The sequence below is a fragment of the Canis lupus genome, chromosome 22, assembly GCF_011100685.1.
Source record: "Canis lupus familiaris isolate Mischka breed German Shepherd chromosome 22, alternate assembly UU_Cfam_GSD_1.0, whole genome shotgun sequence".
NCBI classification, from domain to species: domain Eukaryota; kingdom Metazoa; phylum Chordata; class Mammalia; order Carnivora; family Canidae; genus Canis; species Canis lupus.
Window position 1 is genome coordinate 19,644,878 of NC_049243.1, and position 11,795 is coordinate 19,656,672.

An 11,795-nucleotide genomic window follows, 5' to 3' on the forward strand; every position below is an offset into this window, starting at 1 on the left:
GCATACTCCTCCTTAGAAGCCAGCAGCTGTGCTGTTAGAAGCACAAGTCACATCAAGCAGCCAGATGCAGGTGCTCCAGTCAATAGCCCTGGATGAGCCCCATCCAGCAGCTGGCATCAACTGCCAATCTTGTGAATCAGCTATCTTGGCCATTCCAATCACTGGAGCCTCAGCCGACATCTGCTTATAACTACATGAGAGATTCTAAGGAAGAACTGTTCTGTTGAATCCAGTCAACCCAAATAATTATGAGATAATAATAATTATTTTAATCCATTAAATCTTGGACTTGATTTATAGCAATAGATAGTGGAATAGTGAGAAAAGAGTCACAGTACAATTAGAGGATGTCTAGAGATTACAAAAACTAAAAAAATAAGTGGGGAGATATTATTAAATGTTTTGATAATGTAAGCAATTACAAGCAAAAATGATGGGAGTATCCAAGAGTCAAGAAGGGGTTAGAAAAAAAAAATGTTGTGAAAGATAAAACAAAGAATGTGGGGTTGAAGCAGGGTCACACTGACTCAATTTACTTGCCAAGAAAGGGAAGACAAACCAGTAAAATGACAATGAAAATTCAGTACACTTCATCATGAAAGAGAAAATGCAGGGCAGGAGGTGAGTATGTTCTAGAAAGGCATGAGAGTTTGTACTATTATAAACTCTTGGGAATGGAAAGCTTCCACTCAGGATAGGAAATAATCAATTTATACAACTGGATAGGTTTGTTAAAACAAGTGTTATTATTCATTGGCCAGGAAAGAGCTTCCTGTGTTGGCTCATTAAAAGTCTGATGTTCCACAAACACTTAAAGTTTTTAGTCCTTTTTCAATTTTCACTGGTGGTTTGCTCAAAGTTCATGGTATTTTTGTCGTTGTTGTTAATCGCTTGAGGTGATTAGTAATATTTGTGGAGAAACACTATTCAGTAGTGATACTTAAAAGCAAGGGGAAAACTTTCCCTTTATAAAGAATAACATCATCAAGTGTTATAGTCTTTATGTTCGCCGTGATGTTTTTTTCTGCATGAAAATACTAACCGATGAAATCTATCAAAATACTAATATGTTTTAAATTATTTCAAGAAGCAGCAAAATCTTTGACAAATTTTTAATTGAAATTGAACTTCTGAAATTTGAAAAAATAAGGTATGAACTTCAACATTTAGGAAACTATTAAAACAATTTTATTTCAAATCACACAACACAATCCATTGAATCAAGAGTGCTACCTAAATTGAAAATATAATACAAGAATAGAAAACAGCTAAAATAGAAAGAATATCCCCATCTCCTTCAAAGCACAAGTTTCCAATGTCATACTTTCTGTAACACCAACAAAACTTAGGCATTGGTTAGTATGTTCACCATTAACCAATGTTTATACAATTTTACACAAACTCAGGTTGAATTTACCAGCAAAGATTCTTCCAACAAACAAACTAGAAGATTATTACAAAAATAATCCATGGGAATTCAGATGTTTTGAAATTATTATTAATAATCCTTGATGTTATATGTTCTATTTAACCACAAAAGTATTCCACAAATTCCATTAACTTGTTCCTCTTAATCCTTACTTTTTTCTCTGGTTACTCTATCTCCAATAAAACAGACAGTAAGTAACTGACTAGCCATGGACTGTCTCAGAACCTGAGGCTATTTAAAAATTTTCCAGGTTCTGTTTTTTTTTTTTAAGTTTAATTTCATGATTAAGCACAAAAATATTTTAATTTAAAAGTAAAATTTACTACTTTTTGAAGATGAAAATAAGCTAGCTTTCTGTTAAGTAAATAAAAAGGGGGGTTGTAAAAAGCTGTTTGAAAGTAATCATCTTTTGAACAACTTAAAATGACAGAAACTTTATATGACTTTTTTGAATATTACTTTTCACACACAAGGGAAAAAATAATATATAACCAGATTCCTAATGCATGTAGATTTACAATCTTTACAGCAATGACTTTATAGTTCATTTTCAGAAAGTAATAAGCAAATAAAAATTAAACAAATATGAAAATGTATAGACACTACAGGATTATCTACTTTCCAGAATTTAAATCATATGATCATTAATTTAATGGTAAGTTTCCAAAGTATTTACCATTATTTATAATGCTGTAAGGGTTTCAGATTTATGAAATTACTAACAAAATAATAAATAGTTTTATATGTTAGTTATACATACATATCAAATTTGTTCTATATGGAGGTACTGTGTGATATCAATAGAAAAAAATAACTAAAATGGCCATATACATGACATTAATAAATTCTTTAGTATATATAATTAGAGCCTAGGATATTTTATTTATCGTTTGTCTTCTAGTTTTTTAATAGAGGCATAATTTCCATGCTGTACAGATCTTAAGTGTTCCAGTAGATACATTTTTTTAAAGATTTTTTATTTATTTATTCATAGAGACACAGAGAGAATGAGAGGCAGAGACACAGGCAGAAGGAGAAGCAGGCTCCATACAGAGAGCCCGACGTGGGACTCGATCCAGGGTCTCCAGGATCACACCCTGGGCTGCAGGCGGCACTAAACCGCTGCGCCACTGGGGCTGCCCCAGTAGATACATTTTGATAGATATAAACGTATGTACTCCTTACATCTATCAAGACATAGACATTACAGTCACCCACGTAAGTTCCCCGAAGTCCATCCTAAGTCAAACCTCATGGCAGTCCCCAATCAGCATAGATTATATAGCAGCAGAGATTAGTTTAGAATCAAAATTACATATATTTTGCTATTCCAGAGTCATATAAATAAAAACGTATGATTTCTGTTATGTCTGGATCTGTCTCTCAGCAAATTTTTGAGATATACCTATGCTTTTTGTGTATCAGATGTTTGTTTCATTTAGTGCCAAGTGATATTCCATTATAAAATACATTCCATGAAGTGTTTATTCATTCAGCTAGTGGATGCTACTTCAATTCCAGTATTATGAATAAAGCCACTAAAAACATTTGTATACAAATATTTGTGTGGACATATATTTTCATTACTCCTGTGTAAAAACTCAGAAGTGAATTGCTAGATTATATGGTAAATGTATATATGCTTCTACACAAGATTGTCAAACTGTTTTACAAAGTGGTTTGGTCACATGCTCTGAATAGTTAACAACATTTAAAGTTTCAGTATTTTTAACTTTAGAATTTCTAGTGTGTTTGCATTGTGGTAACTCATTGTAATTCAAATTGTTTGTCTACAATTTAATTAGTGGAGTCCTTTTCCATGCACATAAAGGCCATTTCTATATCTTCCTTCATAAAGATCTATCCTTTCTCCATATTTTGCTGTTATTTGTAATTTTGTTATTGATTTTAGGAACTCTTTGTATACTGTGAATATATATGTATGATCGAGCTTTAAAGGCTTACAAATTGGTGATCACAATACAGATGTGATATTCAAAATATTTGCCAACTTATAACAGAGACCCTTATAAATCTGACTAGATGCCACCATAACACTAGAAAAATGTCTTTGGAGGCTTTTGCTGAATCACATTTTACCCTTAAAACCAGGATCTTAGATCCTAGGAAACCAGGCAGGTAGACAACATGGTGAGATCACATATAAAACTTTTAAGGAGAGGCTAAATGAGTACTGGAGTAGGATTACTGGAATATTTTAACACCAGCATTACTATACTAGAAAATACTTACAAAAAATATCTACAAGAATAGTATCACATTTTATCAGTTCTATGACATACATTATTTTATTTCACGTTTTAACATAGTACTTAACAATAACATGTGTCTGACACCAAGGTTTCTTAAAATTGTAGTTATGCAATAGTCCTCGTGATTTAGTTATCATTGTGCATGTACAAGGTGGGCCAGACTTAGTGACATATTCATCACTACAAGTGAGTTATTTTTGGGTTAAATTACTAATTACAATCTTAAAAAAACATTACAAGACCAACTTTCATTCACTGGCTTTAATCCTGCTAAGAAAGGCTCTAATCCTTTCTTCACATGCCCCACAAAACCCAGCTGGCTCCTGAACATGGTAGCAGCTGAAGAACCAAGATTCTTCTTAAGAGTATTAAGAATATTAATAATTTAAGATTATTCTTAAGATTTGATTCATGAATTTAAAAATATATTTTTGGATGCTTGATATCCACCAGTAACCAGTGATGGTAAGCTGTTTACACTGTAGGGTGCTGAACAAAGCAGATGGGGAATGATTAAGATCATATTTGAATGGATATCACTTTAGGGGAAAAAATGCAGAAAAAGAGACAGTGAAATCTTCACTTCTGCAGCTGTTAGTATTAGAAAAATAAACATTAGTAGAGCCAAAATTAATAGATTAAAAATCAGATGGACTGGTTTAACTCATTGCTTTTAAAAAATTTTAACCTTATGAGGAATATGACATTAAATTACCTTTTGGTTTCTATTTCCTTATCTGTAAAGAAGATTTAGCAATAAAGATTTCCAGAGCATTTGTGACAATAAAAACATAAAGTATGTGAAACCATCTTGTGATCTTTAAAGTACTATAAAAATAAAGGTTTATTGTTTCAGTTTTTCAAAACAGGAACCAGATAGGTTATTCCTGCATGGCATTCCAGTGTGATAGTAAATGAGTAAATTTATGCAGGCATAAGTGAGACACAAATCCATTTACAGATTCTACAAAAGGAAATGTAAGGTTCTAATAGATGGGACCCAAATCCAGGTTTTTGACATATAACCTTTAATGATGAAACAATATAAAATAATTCTATTGTCATGCATTTTAAGTAATTATAACCATTGACATTAACAGCCATAAATTTAGGAAGAATTTAATTTTATTATAATATATAAGGAAAAATATTCCCCAAGTTTTAATTGAATTACTGCATTAAGAGAAATTTTTAATGATAATTCTTCCTCTATTTTCTGATTTTCAAAACTTACTAAAGAAAGAAAATTAATATCTTAATGACATCTCTAATTGCAGACATATTCTTTATTTCTCATATCAAACTATTTGGAAAGATCATTAATAGGAAAACTTTTACACAATGTTGAATATAATTAGCTATCTAAATAAGGAGTTTAACTAGAGAATTTATTAGAAAATAAACTATATGTTTCATAGTTAATTGATAATCTTTTATGAAACCAGAGAAGTAAGCTATTTTCTGTAATTCGCTACCACAAAATTGCAAAGCTATTACTAGTGGGGGCTTGAAAGGAAGATCAATTATTTGATGAGGTTATGTTTTACATTCAAGTTTATTTTTCATAAAATATAAATTGTAATATAATTACCACCATGTTTGTATATATATGTATACATATATATTTTTCTCTCTATATTTTTCTATATTATATATATTTTTTCTATATATATTTTTTTTTCTAAGTGGTATGGAGATTTAGCCTTTATTGACTTATTGTCTTAGAAGCAACTATAAAATATTGTGCCAAATTTTCAACTGTTATAATAACATTCTCTCAATTTCTATTCTGCATCCAATTTCAATACAACTGTTATTATCTTTATAAAGGATGTGTTTTGTGATTGTCATCCTTTCTGAAAGACAACTTATGATAGCAATGGCTGACTTTACACTAGTACATCACTCACTCCAGTGGCTGGGCATCAGGAAAACAAATCATTCCTAGAGCTTCATATATATATATATGTGTGTGTGTTTATACATATATACATATCATTTATGATAGAATGTAGATGATAAATATGATAGAATCTATCATATGTAATACAACTGATAGAACATATATGATATATATGACATACATAGTAGAACACATATATATATGTACATATCATATATACACACACACACACATATATATATAGTACAACTTTGTGAAGTAAAACTATCTTAAATAGGTGTTGGAGATTCAAGGAGTGTTCATGTGATGAACACTGGAGTGTTGTATGAAAGTGTTGAATCACTATATTGTACACTTGAAACTAATTTTATATTGTATGTTAACAAACTGGAATTTAAATTAAAATAAAGAAAAAAATAGCTAAGGGTGCCTGGATGACTCAGTGATTGAGCATCTGCCTTTGGCTAGGGTTGTGATTCTGGTGTCCTGAAATGGAGTCCTGCAGCAGGCTCCCTGAGGGAAGCCTGCATCTCCCGTTGCCTATGTCTCTGCCTCTCTCTGTGTGTCTCTCATGAATTAATAGATACAATTAAAAAAAAAATAAACTGATAAGTCTTCACCCAAGGAGAGTGAGAAAGAAGGCATCATGACCTTGGAGTAGGGTTTGGATATAAGGCAGGTAGAATAGTCCATTACTAAAATGCTATCAATCAAATAACCCTGGATAGTTGGGGACAAAATGCATTCTGAGAAGTTAAAATTGGAGAAAGATGCTGATTTCCATAATAACACATATCATATGACTGAAATCTATATGGAATTTAAGAAACAAAACAGATGAACACAGGGAAAGGGAAGGAAAAATAAAATAAGATAAAAACAGAGAGGGAGGCAAGACATAAAAGACTCTTAAATATAGAGAACAGGGTTGCTAGAGGGGAGGTAGTTGAGGGATGGGCTAAATGAGTGATGAGCATTACAGAGGGCACTTACTGTGATGAGCACTGGGTGTTTATATGTAAGTGATGAATCACTAAATTCTACTCCTGAAACCCATACCACTACTATATGTTAACTAATTGAATTTAAATAATAAAAAAAATTTACAGGTCTGATTTTTAAGACAGCAATTTTGTTTAAATAATATGTTGTTGGCAGAACATTTTTCGTTCTATTATACAAATGTATTTTAGATTCCAATTATAGATAAGTCCAAATGTAAGTTATAAAAAATACAGATCCCCACTACTCACACATTAGTATCAAATATTTATTAAATAGAAGTAAATAATATAAATACAAGTAATTATTAAATACTTACTATTCTTATGAAAACATTCTTTAGATCGGCAATGTCAAATAAGTGCTCTCTCTATTTTAAACCATGTGTGACAATATCACATATTCTTTATTCATTTTTTAACATATTGATCACCTACCATGAATCACTCTAGTAGGTGAAGAGGATTGTAATGATAGAAAATATAGATATGGTCTGGATTTCAAATTATCACCCAACTATTTAATGATAATATACTTTACTTCCATTATAGTGTTTGGCTTTGAATAAAGCTAGCTAATATATTAAGCTACTTATTTTATCTTTTTTTTTTGAAGATTTTATTTATTTATTCATGAGAGAAACAATAGTGAGAGAGGCAGAAACAGAGACAGAGGGAGAAGCAGGCTCCATGCAGGGAGCCCAACATGGGACTCGATCCCGGGTCTCCAGGATCATGCCCTGGACCGAAGGCAGCACTAAACCGCTGAGCCACTGGGGCTTCCCTACTTATTTTATCTTAACACTATTTAGTTTTTTATAGGAAATGTTAGAAGAGGTTCCCTTCCCCTCATATCTTCATGTTGTATTTTAATTTCAAAGTGATAAGTTATCAGAAATATACACAAGTATTCATTGTGTATTTTATCTAAAAAAGCTTTTATCTGATGTCATCTATTTTTTCTTAGATTCCATTATAATAAAGAACTTTTATATATTATTTATTTATATAATTTGAGACCACCATACTTCCAATCACTGTGTATTGGTTGCAAGAATTTTATTCCTAGTTAAAAGGAAGAGATTTTGATCCAGATATGAACATTTTCTCAGATAAAACATATATTTAAATTACTGATATAGCTAAACAATAATTTTGTTTCACTCTAGTTACCTGGAAATTTATATAATTTTTTTCTGATATTCTTATAGATTACTCCATTTCAATTTTAAAATTTTAGTAAAGAGATGCCTGGGTGGTTCTGTGGTTTGGTGCCTGCCTTTAGCCCGGGACATGATCCTGCAGTCTCAGGATGGAGTCCCAATCAGGCTCCCTGCATGGAGCCTGCTTCTCCCTCTGCCTATGCCTCTGCCTCTTTCTCTTTCTGTGTCTCTCATGAATAAATAAGAAAACCTTTAAAAACAAATTTAGTAAAACAATTGACTAAGTACTTGAGACTTAGATTTCTATTAATTGTTTTATTTCTTCATAGTTGGACAGTGAAAATAATATCAGATAATTTTATTTCTTCAGTTTGTTCAGTTTCTTGATCAGGATTCTTATATAATAGATGTTTAAGTAAAGTCTTAAAATAGCTGATTTATGTCCACAGTGTCAAGTGTCAAAGAAAAATGTCTATGAAGTTTACACAAAATTGACTACAGAGATCTGTAGATATGTATTCAATTATATTTTATGTCTTCTCTCATTATAAATCTTGGTCTATTACTTAAATTGGAGAATATTCAAAGGATTTGGTATTATCTAATTTAGCCATAACTTCCTAAATACATACTTATAAGCATGTAACATTATTAAACCTAGGCATAAATAATTTATTGATGAAGTGATATATTATTTTGGTAGTCTGTTCCTTTATTTCCCCTCCTGTTACCAGTTAAACTTAGCATTAGAAAATACTAGAAGGATTATACCATTTATTTTATTTTTTTTTAAAGATTTTATTTATTCATTCATGAGAGATACAGAGAGAGAGAGAGAGAGAGAGGCAGAGACATAGGCAGAGGGAGAAACAGACTCCATGCAGGGAGCCTGACGTGGGACTCAATCCCGAGACTCCAGGATCATGCCCTGGGCTGAAGGTGGCGCTAAACCTCTGAGTCACCAGGGCTGCCCTATACCAAACATTTAAAGAAAAGTTAATACCTATACTTCTCGGGATCCCTGGGTGGCGCAGTGGTTTGGCGCCTGCCTTTGGCCCAGGGCACGATCCTGGAGCCTCGGGATCGAATCCCACATCGGGCTCCTGGTGCATGGAGCCTGCTTCTCCCTCTACCTGTGTCTCTGCCTCTCTCTCTCTCTCTCTCTCTCTCTCTCTGACCATCATAAATAAATAAAAAATAATTTAAAAAAATACCTATACTTCTCAAACTCTTCCAAAAAATAGAAGAGGAAGGAAAGCTCCCAAATTCATTCTACAAGGCCAGTTACCAAACTCAGGTAGAGACACGACAAAAAAAGAACACTAGAGGCCAATAGCTCTGATGAACATAGATGCTAAAATCCTCAACAAAGTATTAGCAAGCCAAATCCAATAATAAATTAAAAATATTATTCACTACGATCAAATGTGATTTATTCCTAGGATGCATGGATAATTCAATATTCACAAATCAATCAGTATGATAAAGCACACATCAACAAAAGAAAAGATAAAAACCACATAATCATTCAATAGATGCAGATTAAGCATTTGACAAAATACATCTATTCATGATAAAAGTCCTCAACAAATTATATTTAGAAAGAACATACCTCCATATAATAAAGGCCATATATAAAAAAAACCTATATCTAACAACATACTCAATGGTGAAAAATTTGAGAGCTTTTCTTCTAAGATCAGTAACAAGACAAGGATGTCCACTCTCACCACTTCTATTCAACATAGAACTAGAACACCTAGCCACAGCACTCAGGCAAGAAAACGTAATAAAAGACATTCAAACTGGTGAGGAAGAAGTAAAACTCACTTTTTACAGAGAAGAGCTGAAAGACTGTACCAAAAAACTACTAAAACTAGTTAGTGAATTCAGTAAGGTGGCAGCACACAAAATCAATGTACAGAATCAATGTACAGAAATCCACTGCATTTCTACACACTAATAATAGTAGTAGAAGGAGAAAATAAGAAAACAATCCCATTTTACAATTGCACCAAAAATAATAAGGTAACTAGGAATAAACTTAACAAAAGAGGTGAAAGACCTGTACTCTGAAAGCTTTAAAGCACTGATAAAAGAAATTGAAGACAACACAAACAAATGGAAAGATGTTCCATTTCATGGATTAAAAGAAGAAATATTATTAAAATGTCCATATTATACAAAACAATCTAATTGAAGACAACACAAACAAATGGAAAGATGTTCCATTTCATGGATTAAAAGAACAAATATTATTAAAATGTCCATATTATACAAAACAATCTACATAATTAATGTAATCCCTATTGAAATACTAAGAACAGTTTTCACAGAACTAGAATAAATAATACTAACATTTCTATGGAACCAAAAAAGCTCCTGAATAGCCAAGGCATTCTTGACAAAGAGTAATACTGAAGGTATCACAATCATAGATTTTAAGATATACTACAAAACTGTAGCAATCAAAACAGTATGGTAGTGGCACAGAAATAGACACATAGATCAACAGCACAGAATAGAGAGTCCAGAAATGAATCCATCATTATATGGTCAATCTTCAATGAAGGAGGCAAGAATATGCAATTGGAAAAAGTCTCTTAAACAAGTTGTGTTGGGAAAACTGGACAGATATATGCAAAAGAATGAAATTAGACCACTTTCTTAGAGCATACACAAAGATTAACTCAAAACAAATTAAAGATCTAAATATCATAGCAGAAATCATAGGAAATCCTAGAAAAGAGCACAGGCAGTAATTTCTCCAACATCAGCTGAAGCAACGTTTTTCCTGATATGTCTCCTGAGGCAAAGTAAACAAAAGTAAAAATAAACTATTGAACTACATCAAAATAAAAAGCTTCTGCATAGTGAAGGAAACAATCGACAAAACTAAAATACATTCTACTGAATAAGAGAGGATATATGCAAATGACATATTCACTAAAGGGTTGCTACCAAAATATATAAAGAACTTATAGAACTCAACACCAAAAAAACACCAATAATCAAATTTAAAAATGAGCAGAATACATGAACAGACATTTCTCCAAAGACATACAGGTGGCCAAAGACACATGAAAATAAGCTCAACATCACTCATCATCATCAAATGTCCAGTGTGGATATATTATATACTATTCATGTAGTGTATTTTATGTACACACTTATTTTTAAAATAAAATAACACAGAACAGCTATTATCTTGCAAGTGACAACATTGGCTTTAAAGACCAGAGTCCTGTTGCAGTTGGTGGGTAGTAACTGAGCCAAGATACTGTGGAATCTGCTGGCTCTTTGCCAGATTGCCCAGAGGACCATAAGTACTGCTTCATGCAGGCAGTTTGAAACTAAAGTTCCAGAGAAACAAAGCTATTTCAGGAGGATAATGGAATTCCAGTGCCTCTAAAGGGTGGAGTAGCTGATGCCCTCCTATATAGAGCCACTATGATGCTTACAATTGGTGGAACAGCATATGCCATGTATCAGCTAGCTGTGGCTTCTTTTCCCAAGAAGTAGAATTGACTTCAGTTCATCTCAGCAGGCAGTTTGTTCAGTTTCACTCAGCTCTCTATGGATGAGTAATTGATAAATTCAATATTTATTTACTTATACTAACTGCCACCAATAAAGCAGTCTTTACCATGAAAAAAAAAAAAAAAAAAAAAAAAAGACCAGAGTCCTGCCAGGGACTAGAGCTTTGTGCCTTTAAGCTAGTTTCCTAAAATTTCTGAAATATCTTGAAATTGTGTATGATAAAGTCCCAATTTCTTCAGAGCTAGAGTAAGGATTAAATAAGCTAATAAATGCAAAGAAGAAAAGGTAGATACTCAATATTGAACACCACTCTTCTTTATTCCAATTCTTGATTAGTATCATCACTTTTATTGAAAAAAAATATTGTGTAATTGTGCAGGAAAGAGTCCAACTTAAAAGAAACTGTGAAAACATGTGACACCTTATACAGTCAAAAAAATAACAAGATAATTGTGAAATAGATTCTTGCTTTACTTTTTACCTGAA

General features: G+C 32.2%; 1 pseudogene; it reads left to right on the top strand.

Moving 5' to 3' along the window:
• Positions 1–430: 430 nt before the first annotated feature.
• LOC119865104 lies at positions 431–11,304 on the top strand (annotated as a pseudogene).
• Positions 11,305–11,795: the final 491 nt, after the last annotated feature.